Below are 19,284 nucleotides of genomic sequence, written 5' to 3'. Positions count from 1 at the left end.
GATTATATACAAGGGGTACCGGGTCAATGTGCAGGGGTACGGGTTAGTCGAGGTAATTGAGGTAATATGTTCATGTAGGTAGGGGTAAAGTGACTATGCATAGATAATAAACAGAAAGTAGCAGCAGCGTATGTGAAGAGTGTGAATGTGTGTGTGTGCGTGTGGCGTCAATATGCATTTGTGTGTTTTGTATGTGTGTTGGAGTGTCAGTGTAGCATGTGTGAGTGTGTGGTTAGAGTACAGCACTTCGAGATATTAGCTGATGTAAGAAGGGCTATATAAAATAAAATTGATTGATTGATTGATAGAGTCCAGTGAGTGTACATCAAGCCTGTGCAAGAGAGTCAGTAGAATTTTTTTTGAATAAAATAAGGGGGTCAATGCAAATAGTCCGGGTAGCCATTTGATTAACTGTTCAGCAGTCTTATGGCTTAGAAGCTATTAAGGAGCCTTTTGGTCCCAGACCTGGCGTTCCAGTACCGCTTGCCATGTTGTAGCATAGAGAACAGTCTATGACTTGGGTGGCTGGAGTCTTTGACAATTTTTAGGGCCTTCCTCTGACACCGCATGCTATAGAGGTCTTTGATAGCAGGAAGCTTGGCCCCAGTGATGTACTGGGCCGTACGCACTACCCTCTGTAGCGTATTGAGGATGGATGCCGAACAGTTGCCATACCAAACGGTGATGGAACCAGTCAGGATGCTCTCGATAATGCAGCTGTAGAACTTTTTGAGGATCTGAGGTCCCATGCCAAATCTTTTCAGCCTCCTGAGGGGGAATAGGCGTTGTCGTGCCCTCTTCACGACTGCCTCGGTGTGTTTGGATCATGATAGGTCCTTAGTGATGTGGACACCAAGGAATTTGAAGCTCTCGACCCCTCCACTACGGCACCATCGTTGTGAATGGGGGCGTGCTCGGCCCTCCTTTTCCTGTAGTCCACGATCAGCTCCTTTGTCTTGAGGGTGAGGTTGTTGTCCTGGCACCACACTGCCAGGTCTCTGACCTCCTCCCTATAGGCTGTCCCATCGTCGTCGGTGATCAGGCCTACCACCGTCATGTCGTCTGCAAACTTAATGATGGTGTTTGAGTTGTGCTTGGCCACGCAGTCGTGGAGGAACAGTTAGTACAGGAGGGGACTAAGGACGCACCCCTGAGGGGCCCCTGTGATGAAGGTCAGCTGTGCTGTCTCAGGCCTGTCCTGGTGATGGTAGTAAGGAAGGTAACCAAAACTAGCCCGGGACGGCGGTTGTGGGGGGAATTGAGGAGGGTGGTGTGGAGGGCAGTGCGGCTGGCGAAGTTCCAAACTCTCAGCATATGAGGGCTAATGATGTGAATGATACATGGTGTGGACTGCATCATGTGGTGTACTACCCTCGACAATGTTTTGCCAGACCCTAGGGTAGTGGTCGGTGCTGTGTAGAGCTGGGCTGAGTTGAGGTGGGCCTGGTCTGCTGTGCTGTGATGGTCCGGGTCTGGTAGAGCTCTGCTGTGATGGGCCGGGTCTGGTAGAGCTCTGCTGTGATGGGCCAGGTCTGGTAGAGCTCTGCTGTGATGGGCCGGATCTGGTAGAGCTCTGCTGTGATGGTCCGGGTCTGGTAGAGCTCTGCTGTGATGGTCCGGGTCTGGTAGAGCTCTGCTGTGATGGGCCGGGTCTGGTAGAGCTCTGCTGTGATGGTCCGGGTCTGGTAGAGCTCTGCTGTGATGGGCCGGATCTGGTTGAGCTGTGCTGTAATGGGCCGGGTCTGGTAGAGATGTGCTGTAATGGGCCGGGTCTGGTAGAGATGTGCTGTGATGGCTGGGTCTGGTAGAGCTGTGCTGAGGTGAAAAATACCAACCCTCCAGCAAGCCTCTGCCCCACTTTGTGTACACACACTAGAAACACACACACACACACACACCCGACCCCCCACCCCATAGTTTTCCCCATAAGTCAGTTATGGCATTAGGGTCCCCAAACAGTCATTATCCAGGGCCAGTAATCCAGGGATCGTTAGGCAACTCGTTCGCCTCCACACCCCTCACTCATGATGATGGTATCCACCCAGTGGGAGGCAGGACATAGGAGACCCCACAGGTGGAATAATCCAGCTATGTTTAGGGGTGGGGGATGTGGGGGTGGGACCGCAACACTGTCAACATGCAGAGCCATGTTGCCAACAATAGGATGTTAGGAGGTGGAATGGGAATTTTACCCTCATTGTTTATTGTTGACAGTTGCTCTTGCAAATAATGTTATACTCCTACAGGGGGATTGGACTGCCTGGAAAAGAAAGAGAGGAACAGAGAGGAGACGGAAAGGGAAAGAGGAGATATTTGGTTAATTTTGTGTAATCATATGTTTGTTTGTACACATCATGAGGTGCCTACAGTAACTGTGTTTGTGGTATTATGACATGTGTGGTCACGAATTAATGAATTGGTTGTTCTCAGAAATGTACAGTGTGTGTATGTAAGTGTGTGTGTGGGCTGCATTTGTTTATGAAAGAGCATAGGCATTGGAGAAGATAAAGTCATGAGAAATAGGACCGTGTGTGTGTGTGTGTGTGTGTGTGTGTGTGTGTGTGTGTGTGTGTGTGTGTGTGTGTGTGTGCGTGCATGTGTACGCATCTATCCTGGTACTAACCATTACGTAGGTCTATAAACATTTCTGGTTGTTTGTTTGTATGACTGTGTCGCAGCTAGGGTTCCCAGACATTAATAGTGATATTTTTCCTGAATATTATCGTCATCACACAAAAATGTGTGCCTTGGTGTGACTGAGGGAGAGGGGGATGAGGGAGAGAGGGGAGAATGATTATGGGTGGGATGGGTTGTTTGTTTGTGTGTAGTCTCGCACAAGCTTACTCAAGCTTCCTCACAATGGTACGTTTTGGATCCAAATGAAGTAATAAAGCTTTCGTCTGTGCCTGTCAGCCTGCGTGTGTGTGTGTGTGTGTTGTTGTTGATTATTTCTCTGCATGGTTTCTCAGCAGTGTGTGTGTGTCAGACGCAGGCTCCCGTCACACACACACTCAGGACCCCACAGAGGTGACTCTGACGTTGATGTTGACTCACAATGGCTACTTAATGTTTCCCAGGAAATGTATGACCACATAATGTTTCCCGGGAAATGTATTTTTGCTAGGTCTGAGATGTGTGTGTGTGGCAATTGAAAACTGATTGGAGAGGGGAGAGCAAAACACACACGCACGCGCATGCTCCTGACCCCCCAGTGAAGGGGTCATAAGTTATTAACAAACCACTGGCTGACGGAGAGCTCTGACTCCTACAGTCGCTCTAAGGGCTTAACACTCTCCAATGAGAGGCGGCAGGTAGCCTAGCAGGTTAGAGCGTTGGGCCAGTAACCGAAAGGTTGCTTGTTCGAATCCCTGAGCCGACAAGGTGAAAAAGCCTAGCACTATCTCACAAATAATAAAGGAATCAAGATCTCAATTTCCTGGTTTCTGTTCACATTGCTTGAAAACAGAAAGCAGCAAATGCAAGAGACATAAGGGCCCAGTTAGGGGCGAACTGTTGATGATTCAGTCTGAACTTTGGACACCTTGACCTACCTAGACACATGAATAAACACACAAACTGCTAGCATTGACTGGTTAATGGGTCAAGTCATGTTACGGTTGAACTTAAACCCAATGTGTAACCCACTCAGCCTGATGGCTCAGTTGGTAGAGCATGGCACTTGCAACACCAGGGTTTTGGGTTTGATTGCCACGGGGGCCCAGTACCAAAAGAAATATGAAAATGTATGTACTCACTACTGTAAGTCGCTCTGGATAAAGACATTATTTTAAAAAATACAAATGTTCCTATAAGACCTGAAAATAATGTTCAACTATATATATCTAGGCTAAATGTACACTACATGACCAAAAGTATGTGGACACCTGCTCGTCAAAATTCTCATTCCAAAATCATGGGCATTAATATGGAGTTGGTCCCCCCTTTGCTGCTATAACAGCCTCCACTCTTCTGGGAAGGCTTTCCAAACCATTTCTGTATGGACCTCGCTTTGTGCATGGGGGCATTGTCATGCTGAAACAGGAAAGGGCCTTCCCCAAACTGTTGCCACAAAGTTGGAAGCACAGAATCGTCTAGAATGTAATTGTATGCTGTAGCATTAAGATTCCCATTCACTGGAACTAAGGGGCCTAGCCTGAACCATGAAAAACAGCCCCACCATTATTCCTCCTCCACCAAACTTTACATTTGGCACTATGCATTTGGGCAGGTAGCTTTCTCCTGGCATCCGCCAAACCCAGATTCGTCCGTCGAACTGCTAGATGGTGAAGTGTGATTCATCACTCCAGCGAATGCGTTTACACTGCTCCAGAGTCCAATAGCAGCGAGCTTTACACCACTCCAGCCGATGCTTGGCATTGCGTATGGTGAGCTTAGACTTGTGTGCGGCTGCTCAGGCATAGAAACCCACTTCATGAAGCTCCCGACGAACAGTTTTTGTGCTGACGTTGCTTCCAGAGGCAGTTTAGAACTCGGTAGTGAGTGTTGCAACCAAGGACAGACGATTTTTACATGCTTCAGCACTCGGCGGTCCCATTCTGTGAGCTTGTGTGGCCTATCACTTCACTGCTGAGCCGTTGTTGCTCCTAGACGTTTCCACTTCACAATAACAGTGCTTACAGTTGACCGGGAAAGCTCTAGCAGGGCAGACATTTGACGACACGACTTGTTGGAAAGGTGGTATCCTATGACGGTGCACGTTGAAAGTCACTGAGCTCTTCAGTAAGGCCATTCTACTGCCAATGTTTGTCTATGGAGATTGCATGGCTGTGTGCTCGATTTAATACACCTGACAGCAATGGGTGTGGCTGAAATAGCCGAATCCACTAATTTGAAGGGGTGTCCACATACTTTTGTGTAAATAGTGTATTATGGTCTACCCAGCTATCATTAAATGTGTCTCATAATGTAATGCACTATGCTGAATTGTACTGAACTGCAAACCAGACCTGGGTTCAAATACTATTCTATCAGTCCAGTTAAGCCAAGGTCAATCAAGCACATACATATAAAGTATTGTGAAATTATTTAAAACAGTATTTGAACTCAGGTCTGGTGTGAACTGTACTTTATGAAATGGCTTCATATTCAGGTTAATAAATATAGGACGGAGAGATAGCAGGTGCTCCAGAGGTGCCTTTGTCCAGGGATGATTTCAGCATGTACTAAAAGCCTGTCTGACTCTGTGTGCTCAATATCAAACTCACCTACAGTGTGTGTGTCCGCTGTCAGTACGGTATATTGTGAAAGCTGATGGATAACGCATGGCTTTTCGCCTCTCACTCTCTATTTTCCTTCCTCACTCCCTACCTTCTGTCTCCTGTGTCCTGTGTCCTCCTCCCACTCTCTCTCTGGTTAGATTCTTTCTCTTTCTCTTCCTCTCCACCCCTCCCCTACTTTAAACATACCACACATGGTTCCGAATTGTGTAAACTGTTGTGCTTGTTACGTTTAAGTCCATATGTCCTTTTGTATACTCTGAGGGTGTGCTCAGCTGTATGTCCTTTACTGTGTGACTCGACCCTGGGCACTGCACACACTCCTAACACACACACTCCCTGGCCAGCCCGAGCCCTTCCTCCACATGATATACTGCAGTAGTGTTCATGCCTCCATGGGGAGCTGGGTCTAGTCAGTGGGATGTTTCTGTTAAGAAATAGGAGGGAGGAGATGTGGAGCAGTAGGTGACATGTGCAGTCTCCTCTCCTCTCCTCTCCTCTCCTCTCCCTCATGCTGTCACGATCGTCGTAGGGAATAGACCAAGGCGCAGCGTGATGAACGAACATGTTTGACTTTATTATCTTTAGTGATAATAGACAACAATAAACAAAACAAGAAACGACTCGTGAAATCCACGGTAACAATGACCAACACGGAACAAAATCCCACAAACACAAAGGGAAAACAGACAGTTTAAATATGGCTCCCAATCAGAGACAACCAACGACAGCTGACACTCGTTGCCTCTGATTGGGAGTCACTCTAGCCAACATAGAAATAAACACAACAGAATGAACACACCCTGGCTCAACATATAGAGTCCCAGAGCCAGAGTTGACACATGCACAGCTGTCAATTTTTTCATTCTTAAATGAAACTGGTATTTTGGTCTTTAATGCAGGGCCGACAGACATGTTCCTTACTTTCCCCCCCTTCCACTTGCTGCAATTAGTTGGTTGTAATTTTGAGTAGAGCAGACATTTCCATATATTTTTGTTAGCTGCATGTGTGACATAACTCCACAAGTCCTATTTATGATATCATTTACAAAGATTATATTGTTTGTGAAAAACAATCCCAAAAATGTTTGTTTTTTAAATCAATTAGTATATTCAAGTTTAACCATAATATTTGTTCTGTCTTTTCTGGTGGATTAAACTGAAATTGCAACCAACGTTCTACGGCTGGTTTTAAAAATAGCTGTATTTTGGAGATGATTTCATTTTCAAATAACCAAAAGTGAGAGGTTGTAATCTGAATAAAGGGGAAAAGGCCATTCTTGAACATGGGGTGAGACATTCTTACTAATCTGCTAGAGAACCAGTTCTGATTTAAGTATAACTTTTATATGACTGAAGCCTTTAGTGAGAGGTCTAATGCTTTAATATTTAATCATTTCTACCCTCCGTATTCATATTCATTACATAAATAGGCCCGTTTAATTTGGTCTGGCTTGCTGTTCCAAATCAAATGGAATATTTTTTGCTCATATCATTTAAAAAACAAGTTGTTAGGTGTAGGCAAGGCCATAAGCAAATAGGTAAACTCGGATATGACTAAAGAGTTAATCAGGGTGATTTTTCCACAAATAGGGACATTCAGAGACTTGTCCCGAAGCCACTCCTACGTTGAGTTCAATTTTGGTTTCATCAGACCAGAGAATCTTGGTCTGAGAGTCTTTAGGTGCCTTTTGGAAAACTCCAAGCGGGCTGTCGTGCATTTTACTGAAGAATGGCTTCCGTCTGGCCACTCTACCATAAAGGCCTGATTGGTGGAGTGCTGGCAGAGATGGTTGTCCTTCTGGAAGTTTCCCCCATTGCCACAGAGGAAATCTAGAGCTCTGTCAGAATGACCATCGGTTTCTTGGTCACCTCCCTGACCAAGGCCCTTCTCCCCCGATTGCTCAGTTTGGCCGGACGGCCAGCTCTAGGAAGAGCCTTGGTGGTGCCAAACTTCTTCCATTTAAGAATGATGGAGGCCACTGTGTTCTTGGGGACCTTCAATGCTGCAGAATTTTTTGGTACCCTTCCTCAGATCTGTGTCTCGGCACAATCCTGGCTCGGAGCTCTACAGACAATTCCTTTGACCTCATGGCTTGGTTTTTGCTCTGACATGCACTGTCAACTGTGGGACCTTATATAGACAGGTGTGTGCCTTTCCAAATCATGTCCAATCAATTGAACTTACCACAGGTGGACTCCAATCATGTTGTAGATACATCTCAAGGATGATCAATGGAAACAGGATGCGCCTGAGCTCAATCTTGAGTGTAATAGCAAAGGGTCTGAATACTTATGTAAGGTATTTCTGTTTATTATTTTTAATACATTTGCTAAAATTATGGGGTATTGTGTGTAGATTGCTGAGGATTTCTTTTTTGTTTATCAATTTTAGAATAAGGCTGTAACGTAACAAAATTTGGAAAAAGTCAAGGGGTCTGAATACTTTCCGAAGGCACTGTAATAAATAGATATGCCGATAGTGGGCAACCTTGTTTTACTCCTCTTGACAGTTTAATATTTTCTGAAGTAGCCATTATTTACTATTTTATACCTAGGGTTACTATACATAACTTTAACCCATTATATAAGAGATTCTCCAAAATTGAAATATTCCAGGCATTTATATATAAGTCTCTAAGAGCTTTGCACACCTGAATTGTACAATATTTGCACATTATTCTTTTTTTTATCTTCAAGCTCTGTCAAGTTGGTTGTTGATCATTGATAGACAGTCATTTTCAAGTCTTGCCATAGATTTTCTATCCTATTTAAGTCAAAACTATAACTGGGCCACTCAGGAACATTCAATGTCATCTTGGTAAGCAAGTCAAGTGTATATTTGGCCTTGTGTTTTAGGTTATTGTCCTGCTGAAAGGTGAATTGGTCTCCCAGTGTCTGTTGGAACCAGGCTTTCCTCTAGGAATTTGCCTTTGCTTAGCTCTATTCCATTTACTTTTATCCTAAAAAACTCCCTAGTCCTTGCAGATGACAAGCATACCCATAACATAATGCAGCCACCACCATGCTTGAAAATATGAAGAGTGATACTCAGTGATGTGATGTGTTGGATTTGCCCCAAACATTACTTTGTATTCAGGACATAAAGTTAATTTCTTTGCCACATTTTTTGCTGTTTTACTTTAGTGCCTAATTGCAAACAGGATGCATGTTTTGGAATATGTGTATTCTGTACAGGTTTCCTTCTTTTCACTGACATTTAGGTTAGTATTGTTGAGTAACTACAATGTTGTTGATCCATCCTCAGTGTTCTCCTATCACAGCCATTAAACTCTGTAACTGTTTTAAATTGACCATTGGCCTCATGGTGAAATCCCTGAGCGGTTTCCTTCCTTTCCACCAAATGAGTTAGGGATGACGCCTGTATCTTTGTAGTGACTGCACCAACCAAAGTGTAATTAATAGCTTCACCATGCTCAATGGGATATTTTTTAGTTTTATTTTTTAACCCATCTACCAATGGGTGCCCTTTTTGCGAGGCATTGCAAAACCTCCATGGTCTTTGTGGTTGATTCTGTGTTTGAAATTCACTGCTCGACTAAGGGACCTTACAGATAATTGTATGTGTGGGGTACAGAGATGAGGTAGTCATTCAAAAATCATGTTAAACACTATTATTGCACACAGAGTGAATCTATGCTCATTTGTACTCCTGAACTTATTTAGGCTTGCCATAAGAAAGGGGTTGAATAATTATTGACTCAAGACATTTCACTTATCATTTTCTATTAATTTGTAAACAAAATTCCACTTTGTCATTATGGGGTATTGTGTGTAGGCCAGTGACACAAAATCTCAATTTAATCCATTTTAAATTCAGGCTGTAACATAACAAAATGTGGGAAAAGTCAAGGAGTAGCACAACTTTCTGAAGGCACTATCTCTCTGTCTGTCTGTCCACCTACAGTGGGGAAAAAAGTATTTAGTCAGCCACCAATTGTGCAAGTTCTCCCACTTAAAAAGATGAGAGAGGCCTGTAATTTTCATCATAGGTACACGTCAACTATGACAGACAAATTGAGATTTTTTTTTCCAGAAAATCACATTGTAGGATTTTTAATGAATTTATTTGCAAATTATGGTGGAAAATAAGTATTTGGTCACCTACAAACAAGCAAGATTTCTGGCTCTCACAGACCTGTAACTTCTTCTTTAAGAGGCTCCTCTGTCCTCCACTCGTTACCTGTATTAATGGCACCAGTTTGAACTTGTTATCAGTATAAAAGACACCTGTCCACAACCTCAAACAGTCACACTCCAAACTCCACTATGGCCAAGACCAAAGAGCTGTCAAGGACACCAGAAACAAAATTGTAGACCTGCACCAGGCTGGGAAGACTGAATCTGCAATTGGTAAGCAGCTTGGTTTGAAGAAATCAACTGTGGGAGCAATTATTAGGAAATGGAAGACATACAAGCTCACTGATAATCTCCCTCGATCTGGGGCTCCACGCAAGATCTCACCCCGTGGGGTCAAAATGATCACAAGAACGGTGAGCAAAAATCCCAGAACCACACAGGGGGACCTAGTGAATGACCTGCAGAGAGCTGGGACCAAAGTAACAAAGCCTACCATCAGTAACACACTACGCCGCCAGGGACTCAATTCCTGCAGTGCCAGATGTGTCCCCCTGCTTAAGCCAGTACATATCCAGGCCCGTCTGAAGTTTGCTAGAGTGCATTTGGATGATCCAGAAGAGGATTGGGAGAATGTCATATGGTCAGATGAAACCTAAATATAACTTTTTGGTAAAAACTCAACTCGTCGTGTTTGGAGGACAAAGAATGCTGAGTTGCATCCAAAGAACACCATACCTATTGTGAAGCATGGGGGTGGAAACATCATGCTTTGGGGCTGTTTTTCTGCAAAGGGACCAGGACGACTGATCCGTGTAAAGGAAAGAATGAATGGGGCCTTGTATCGTGAGATTTTGAGTGAAAATTAAACATGGCTGGGTCTTTCAGCATGACAATGATCCCAAACACACCGCCCGGGCAACGAAGGAGTGGCTTCGTAAGAAGCATTTCAAGGTCCTGGAGTGGCCTAGCCAGTCTCCAGATCTCAACCCCATAGAAAATCTTTGGAGGGAGTTGAAAGTCTGTGTTGCCCAGCGACAGCCCCAAAACATCACTGCTCTAGAGGAGATCTGCATGGAGGAATGGGCCAAAATACCAGCAACAGTGTGTGAAAACCTTGTGAAGACTTACAGAAAACGTTTGACCTGTGTCATTGCCAACAAAGGGTATATAACAAAGTATTGAGAAACTTTTGTTATTGACCAAATACTTATTTTCCACCATAATTTGCAAATAAATTCATTAAAAATCCTACTATGTGATTTTCTGGATTTTTTTCTCATTTTGTCTGTCATAGTTGACGTGTACCTATGATGAAAATTACAGGCCTCTCTCATCTTTTTAAGTGGGAGAACTTGCACAATTGGTGGCTGACAAAATACTTTTTTCCCCCACTGTATCTATCTCTTTGTCTGTCTGTCTGTCTGTCTGTCCGTCCGTCCATCAATCTATATATCTCTCTCTCTGTCTGTCTGTCTGTCTGTCTGTCTGTCTGTCTGTCTGTCTGTCTGTCTGTCTGTCTGTCTGTCTGTCTATATACTGTATCTATCTCTCTGTTTTTCCTGTCAATTACATTCAGAAGTCACATAATTAGTTAAATAAAGTCCACCTGTGTGCAATCTAAGTGTCACATGATCTGTCACATGATCTCAGTATATATACACCTGTTCTGAAAGGCCCCAGAGTCTGCAACACCACTAAGCAAGGGGCACCACCAAGCAAGCGGCACCATGAAGACCAATGAGCTCTCCAAACAGGTCAGGGACAAAGTTGTGGAGAAGTACAGATCAGGGTTGGGATATAAACAAATATTTGAAACTTTGAACATCCCACGGAGCACCATTAAATCCATTATCAAAAATGTATCTGTCCATAGGACCACTTTAAGCCGTACACTCCACAGAGCAGGGCTTTACGGAAGAGTGGCCAGAAAAAAGCCATTGCTTAAAGAAAAAAATAAGCAAACACGTTTGGTGTTTTGAGACTGGGACAGAGGTTCACCTTCCAGCAGGACAATGACCCTAAGCATACTGCTAAAGCAACACTCGAGTGGTTTAAGGGGAAACATTTAAATGTCTTGGAATGGCCTAGTCAAAGCCCAGACAATCCAATTGAGAATCTGTGGTATGACTTAAAGATTGCTGTACCCCAGCGGAACCCATCCAACTTGAAGGAGCTGGAGCAGTTTTGCCTTGAAGAATGGGCAAAAATCCCAGTGGCTAGATGTGCCAAGCTTATAGAGACATACCCAAAGAGACTTGCAGCTGTAATTGCTGCAAAAGGTGTCTCTACAAAGTATTGACTTTGTGGGGGTGAATAGTTATGCACGCTCAAGATTTCTGTTTTTCTGTCTTATTTCTTGTTTGTTTCACAATAAAATATATTTTGCATCTTCAAAGTGGTAGGCATGTTGTGTAAATCAAATGATACAACCCCCCCAAAAATCCATTTTAATTCCAGGTTGTAAGGCAACAAAATAGGAAAAATGCCAAGGGGGGTGAATACTTTCTCAAGCCACTGTATCTAGAGCCAATTATTTTGCCCATTGTACTTTAACCTTATTTAAAGGATCAGTCAATTGCTCCTGTAGCAGATTATAAATTATTGGAGCCACCACCCTATGGGTTAATGGCTTGGTTAGTATTTTTTCAATCGGGCTGGCTATGGGACAGGTAAGGGGGCTTCCCAACCATTTGACAAAGAACTTCGTAGCTGGAGGTGTCTCCAATATTGATTCTGTGTCAGCTTATAATTCTCAGTAATGTGGGCAAAACTTAAGAATTGCTTACAGTGCTCATCAACTACAACCAACAGATAATTGATTTCTACTTGTTGCCACTGTACCCCAAAAAATTGTTTTACCTCTAATTAGGATACACTTATTGTGCCACAGAGGGGCGTGAAGCGATTTATAAAGGTCCAGATCTATGTATCTTACCCCACAAGGTTCTAGTGTTTGTAACAGTGGGTTGATCCTTCAGTTGTGGTCTTACTGTGCCAAAAATTCAAAGCCAGGGGAGACTCCCCCACAGGCTCAGACTCCATCTGGTACCAGCCTGGTTTAGCCCGTCCCTTTATTTAATCCATTTTAGAATAAGGCTGTAACGTAACAACATGTGGAAAAAGTCAAGGGGTCTGAATACTTTCCGAATGCACTGTATACCTCTAGCAAAATTGGAGTAATAATTACATTTACTAGACGCTCTTATCCAGAGCGACTTATATGAGCAATTAGGGTTAAGTGCCTTGCTCAAGGGCACATTGACAGATTTTTCACCTAGTCAGCTCGGGGATTAGAACCAGCGACCTTTTGGTTACTGGCACAACGCTCTTAACCACTAAGCTACTTGCCCCCCCCCCAGTCTCAAACTTTTTATAACAGTCAGAAGGGAGGATTGTTAGAAGGTGTATTCTTGATAACCTGAGAGATCTCTCCAACCCTAAATCGTGCATCTAAATAATCTCTATCCTTATCTGAGAGTTGTGGTAAAATCAGGTGTGCAAAAAAGCTATCCAACTTTTGTTTGACCCTGTGATGTATAAAGGTGGTTGTAGAAGCCTCTCCACTCCTAATTTATCTGCTTCGAAGAGGTAGAAATTGTAACATTTTGCAACCGTATGCCAGCTATATGGCTCCTACTGTTTTACAGCTTTAGTCTGTATGTCAGCAAGCGGACAGGTTTTTCACCCATCTCCCAGTAAGATTGGTTAAGGCGGAACAGTGCATACTCAGCTTTTTTATGATATAATCTATTATGCTTATATTTAGTAGCAAATATCTTGTTTAACATAGTTAGTCCTTCACCTGATAACGTAGCATGTTGACCATGATGGGCTGCGGTCGGCCTCCCTCTTCCTGCTCTCTTCTGGGTGGGTCTGTGGGGACTCTATGTGCCCTCTGTATCTCAAGTGGCCTCTCAAAGTGGCATTCCAGCATATTCAGGATTTCCCTCTGTAGGAACTGTATCATGTCTTTGTTTTCTGTCATCTCAGGAACGCCCAAGATTTTTATATTACAGCGATGCCCTCTGTTATTCAAATTATCAACATGGTCTTGTAGTTTTTGCGATTCCTTCTGGATTTCGTCTACCCGACCTTTCGTTGTGACCTCGCCATTCTCCAAAGTTGCGACACGGTCCTCTGCTTTGCTAACGCGGTTGGTCAGTGTATCGATTTCCCCATCTATTTCCTCCATCGTGATCTTGATTTCTGATGTATCTTGTTCAATATTTTGGGTGGAAAATGAATTGCTCTGATTTCGGAGGTAAGAGTTGACCTATCTGACCCATAGGCAGCCTCCATGTTCTTGCTAAGCTTGGACGGTTGTGTCTGTAGTGAATCCTTTACGCGCTGTGATTTGCGGCTATCCCGGTTAGACATTTGTTATTTTTGGTTGTATCAAAATGTGCCTTTCACTTCTATGAGTATAACTATGGCCTAAAATGGGTAAATATCATTGCCAAAATCGATTTACTGTTGTGTTCGACGGAGCTCCTCAACTACACAGCCATCCTCGTCGAGAGCACACGTGACTCCCCCGAGGCCTCCTTCATTCTCCCTCACTTGTTGTTGTTGTTGTTGTTGTTGTTTGTCCCTAATCCATTGTATGTGTTTCTCTTTGTGTCTCTCAGGGGCGAGTAGAAGTTGAGGCCGGGAACGAAAACATGAAGTTTGAGACAGGACCATTCTCCTTCTATGGTGTAATGGCTCTCAGCGCTCCCACGTTAGGCAAGTCCTCTTTCTCCTCCATTATATGCTCTGTCTGTTTCTCTCTCTCTCAAAGCACAACTCTTTCTCTCTGCTTCCCCCCTCTCTATCTCTCTCTCTTTCTCTCTTTCCTCTCAATTCAATTACATTCAAATGGCTTTATTGGCATGGGAAACATATGTTGACATTGCCAAAGCAAGTGAAATAGATAATGAACAAAAGTGAAATAAACTATCAAAAATAAACAGTGAACATTACACTCACAAAAGTTCCAAAGGAATAGAGACATTTCAAATGTCATATTATGGCTATATACAGTACAGTATTGTAACGATGTGCAAATAGTTAAAGTACAAAAGGGAAATAAATAAATGTAAATATGGGTTGTATTTACAATTGTGTTTGTGCTTCACTGGTTGTGGCAACAGGTCACAAATCTTGCTGCTGTGATTGCACACTATGGTATTTCACCCAATATATATGGGAGTTTATCAAAATTGGATTTGTTTTCGAATTCTTTGTGGGTCTGTGTAATCTGTGTAATGTGTCTCTAATATGGTCATACATTTGGCAGGAGGTTAGGAAGTGCAGCTCAGTTGCCACCTCATTTTGTGGGCAGTGTGCACATAGCCTGTCTTCTCTTGAGAGCCAGGTCTCCCTACGGCGGCCTCTCTCAATAGCAAGGCTATTTTTACTGAGTCTGTACATAGTCAAAGCTTTCCTTAATGTTGGGTCAGTCACAGCGATCAGGTATTTTGCCACTGTGTAGTCTCTGTTTAGGGCCAAATAGTATTCTAGTTTGCTCTGTTGTTTTGTTAATTCTTTCCAATATGTCAAGTAATTATCTTTTTGTTTTCTCATGATTTGGTTGGGTCTAATTGTATTGCTGTCCTGAGGCTCTGTGGGGTCTGTTTTTGTTTGTGAACAGAGCCCCAGGACCAGCTTGCTCCACGTTAATCTCTCTGTGGGTGAGGGCTTTGTTATGGAAGGTTTGGGAATCGCTTCCTTTTAGGTGGTTGTAGATTTTAACAGCTCTTTTCTGGATTTTGATAATTAGCGGGTATCGGCCTAATTCTGCTCTGCATGCATTATTTGGTGTTTTACGTTGTACACGGAGGACATATTATATTATTATACATTTTTGCAAATGTAAACAAATAAATACAAAAAAAAATTCAGACCCTTTGCTGTGAAACTCGAAATTGAGCTCAGGTGCATCCTGTTTCAATTGATCATCCTTAAGATATTTCTACAATTTGATTGGAGTCCACCTGTGGTAAATTCAATTAATTGGACAGAAACCAAGCCATGAGGTCGAAGGAATTTTCCGTAGAGCTCTGAGACAGGATTGTGTAGAGGCACAGATCTGGGGAAGGGTACCAAAAAATATCTGCAGCATTTAAGGTCCCCAAGAACACAGTGGCCTCCATCGTTCTTAAATGGAAGAATTTTGGAACCACCAAGACTCTTCCTAGAGCTGGCCGCCCGGCCAAACTGAGCAATCGGGGGAGAAGGGCCATGATTAGGGAGTTCACCAAGAACCCGATGGTCACTCTGACAGAGCTCCAGAGTTCCTCTGTGGAGATGGGAGAACCTTCCAGAAGGACAACCGTCTCTGCAGCACTCCACCAAACAGGCCTTTATGGTAGATAGGCCAGACGGAAGCCACTCCTCAGTAAAAGGCACATGACAGCCCGCTTGGAGTCGCCAAAAGGCACCTAAAGACTCTCAGACTATGAGAAATAAGATTCTCTGGTCTGATGAAACCAAGATTGAACTCTTCGGCCTGAATGCCAAGCTTCACGTCTGGAGGAAACATGGCACCATCCCTACGGTGAAGCATGGTGGTGGCAGCATCATGCTGTGGGGATGTTTTTCAGCGGCAGGGACTGGGAGACTGTTCAGGATCAAGGGAAAGATGAACGGAGCAAAGTACAGAGAGATCCTTGATGAAAACATGCTCCAGAGCGCTCAGGACCTCAGCCTGGGGCGAAGGTTCACCTTCCAACAGTACTACGACCCTAATCACACAGCCAAGACAACACAGGAGTGGCTTGGGACAAGTCTCTGAATGTCCTTGAGTGGCCCAGCCAGAGCCCGGACTTGAACCCGATCGAACACCTCTGGAGAGACCTGAAAATAGCTGTGCAGCGACGCTCCCCATCCAACCTGACAGAGCTTGAGAGGATCTGCAGAGAAGAATGGGAAAAACTCCCCAAATACAGGTGTGCCAAGCTTGTAGCGTCATACCCAAGAAGACTCGAGGCTGTAATCGCTGCCAAAGGTGCTTCAACAAAGTACTGAGTAAAGGGTCTGAATACTTATGTAAATGTGATATTTCTGTTTTTTTATTTTATCCGCGCACGCGCGTAGCTTAAAGGGAACATTGGTTGTATGCCCCATATACATAACATTCTGTTTGTGGCAAAACATTTCTTTAATAATTTATAATTCAAAGTTTTGAATCAAGCGTTGTTTTTCGTATCAGTTCATAAACATGTGCCACGGAATCGGCACATCCAAAATCTCTTCCCAACTATTTTGCAACCTGTATGGCGCCGCCATCAAAATGTTTTGGTCCTCAAATAAAACAGCCAAATTTGGTCTTTAATAAAGGGCAAACAAACAAGTTTCCTACCTTCTCCCCCTTCCACTTGCCTCCTTCATTTTTGTGGTAATGCTGCAATCAGTTGGTTGTAATTTTGGATAGAGCGCACGCGCCACGTCTATATCTATGGGCACAAGCACTGTTCATGACACAAACAGTTCACACACAGTTCTTGTTGGCGGAGAGAACATTTTGTAGGTTTAAGACACATTTCCTGCAATTCTATACATTTTGCCATGGGATACAGAGAAAATTATGTAGTTTTAATGCTAATTTCCATGTGGGGTCGCCTGATTTCAAAATGGGGTCAGTTTTGTTTTCAAATCAGTTTCGGAATACTGACTGTCCAAACTGACTGTCTAAACAGCAAGTTGAAATGTGGCTTGAAATATCCAATTCCATGTGCTTTTTGGCTGTTCAGACTGCAGGAAAAAGAACAGATTCGATTGGGATATGCCCCCAAAAAATTATTTGAGTCACTTCAAACTGCAAATGTGAACAAGGCTTAAGACTCTGCACCACAATGTGCACCTGACCTTCATTACTGCACTGTCTGGCCCACACCAACCGAAACACACATACACACATTGATCGTTACACACTCACTCATGCATCTTCTTCGCACTTTGAAATTCAGCGTAGTTGGCATATGCAAGCTCTACAGATTAGGTACACCTGCAGAACATGCCTCTAAGGTGTTTTATATATCCAGGTGGATCCACTTCACTGAGGCACTGGCATCGTATATTATTCAATGGCAACCTAACATTGTGAATTGCGACATCTGGTGGTATCAGTGTGAAATGAACAGATTTCTGGTTTGTGACTTGTAGGTGTGTGTTTCTCTCTGTGTAGTAACTCTCCTAACCCTTCTGACTTTCTCTCACAGGCCATTTGAACCTAAAGTGGATATGTGTGTGTTTGTTTGTGTGTTTGCTCTGAGAAGTTCGTTCTCCAGACCATGTCTCTTGCATTAACGGTATTAATCTCTAGAATGCACCTTTGGCTGGTTCGACAGTAGTATTCACATTATTCACATTTAGCCTACCATTTCATTGCAGTTTTACCTGTGTTAGAATGTGTATGCATTTTTTTTTGTGCCATCACCATATCCTTGTGTGCATGCATCTGCACATGTGAGTGTGTGTTTGTCCTTTTTGCTGACTCTAATGCTACATTTTATGTGTGTGTTTTTCAGAGTTCCGCTCTCCATCCCACATCAGTGGTTTGAACAGGACAGCATCTCTGAACGCTGAAGATCGTACAGAGTCTCTGTCTATCAGCGGCAGCAATAGCCAGCTCAACGCTCAGTTCACCGTCCCCTCACCAAGATACACCCCTGACTTTTACGTACGAGCTCTCACAGACCTGCAGTTTGTCAAGGTAAGGAGGACCATCCATCCATTGTAGAAATCTAACACAACAAGGTAGCTAAGGTGCAGAAAGTTAAGAGACTGAACTCTCTGCATAATTAGATCAAAGCAAATGCCAAGGTTTCGAAATACAATACATTTGAAAGGATTCCCATCCATAACCTACAATGATCATTGTTCCTCTTACTCTTTTAGTCTCGCTCTCTCTCCCTCCCTCCCTCTCTCCATCCCTTTCTCCTTCCTTCTCTATCCCTTTCTCTCAGATATCGCAGGCCCAGTACCAGAACGGTGTGATGTCGTCTCGTCTGGACTCCACCCCCCAGTCACCTGACTTCGGCCATCCTAGTCTGGAGGGTACCACGTCCCCTGTGGGCACCACCACTCCCAGCCTCCTATCCTCCGACACCCCCAACCCAACTCCCACCCCGGAGACCGCCCCCCTTCTGGTCGACGAGACCACCTCCCTAATCAATGAGCAGAACTGTCTGCCCCACAACCAGTCAGAGAGCAGCATATGACAAACACTAGTACACGTACCTATATACAGTTGAAGTCGGAAGTTTACATCCACTTGGGTTGGAGTCCTTAAAACTTGATTTTCAACCACTCCACAAATTTCTTGTTAACAAACTATAGTTTTGGCATGTCGGTTAGGACATCTACAACAGCAAAGGACCTTGTGAAGATGCTGGAGGAAACAGGTACAAAAGTATCTATATCCACAGTAAAACGAGTCCTATATCGACATAACCTGAAAGACCGCTCAGCAAGGAAGAAGCCACTGCTCCAAAACCGCCATAAAAAGGCCAGACTGCGGTTTGCAACTGCACATGGGGACAAAGATCTTACTTTTTGGAGAAATGTCCTCTGGTCTGAGGACAAAGGGGGTTGCTTGCAAGCCGAAGAACACCATCTCAACCGTGAAGCACAGGGGTGGCAGCATCATGCTGTGGGGGTGCTTTGCTGCAGGAGGGACTGGTGCACTTCACAAAATAGATGGCATCATGAGGAAGGAAAATTATGTGGTTATATTGAAGCAACATCAGTCAGGAAGTTAAAGCTTGGTCGCAAATGGGTCTTCCAAACGGACAATGACCCCAAGCATACTTCCAAAGTTGTGGTAAAATGGCTTAAGGACAACAAGGTATTGGAGGGGCCATTACAAAGCCCTGACCTCAATCCTATAGAAAATGTGTGGGCAGAACTGAAAAAGCGTGTGCGAGCAAGGAGGCTTACAAACCTGACTCAATTACACCAGCTC

General features: G+C 43.8%; 1 pseudogene across 1 annotated transcript in view; it reads left to right on the top strand.

Moving 5' to 3' along the window:
* LOC311141759 (metal transporter CNNM4-like) overlaps positions 1 to 18,541 on the top strand; it is a 41,871-nt pseudogene extending 23,330 nt beyond the window's left edge. Inside the window, exons 5-7 of the transcript in view lie at positions 13,967 to 14,099; positions 17,849 to 18,033; positions 18,287 to 18,541. The product of the transcript in view is annotated as a metal transporter CNNM4-like (transcript). The remainder of the gene's footprint in view (positions 1 to 13,966; positions 14,100 to 17,848; positions 18,034 to 18,286) is intronic.
* Positions 18,542 to 19,284: the final 743 nt, after the last annotated feature.

Source organism: Coregonus lavaretus (genome assembly GCF_964263955.1).
Source record: "Coregonus lavaretus genome assembly, chromosome: 14".
NCBI lineage: Eukaryota > Metazoa > Chordata > Actinopteri > Salmoniformes > Salmonidae > Coregonus > Coregonus lavaretus.
Note: the sequence above shows the minus strand (reverse complement) of the source record. Positions and strands in the feature narration are given on the sequence as shown.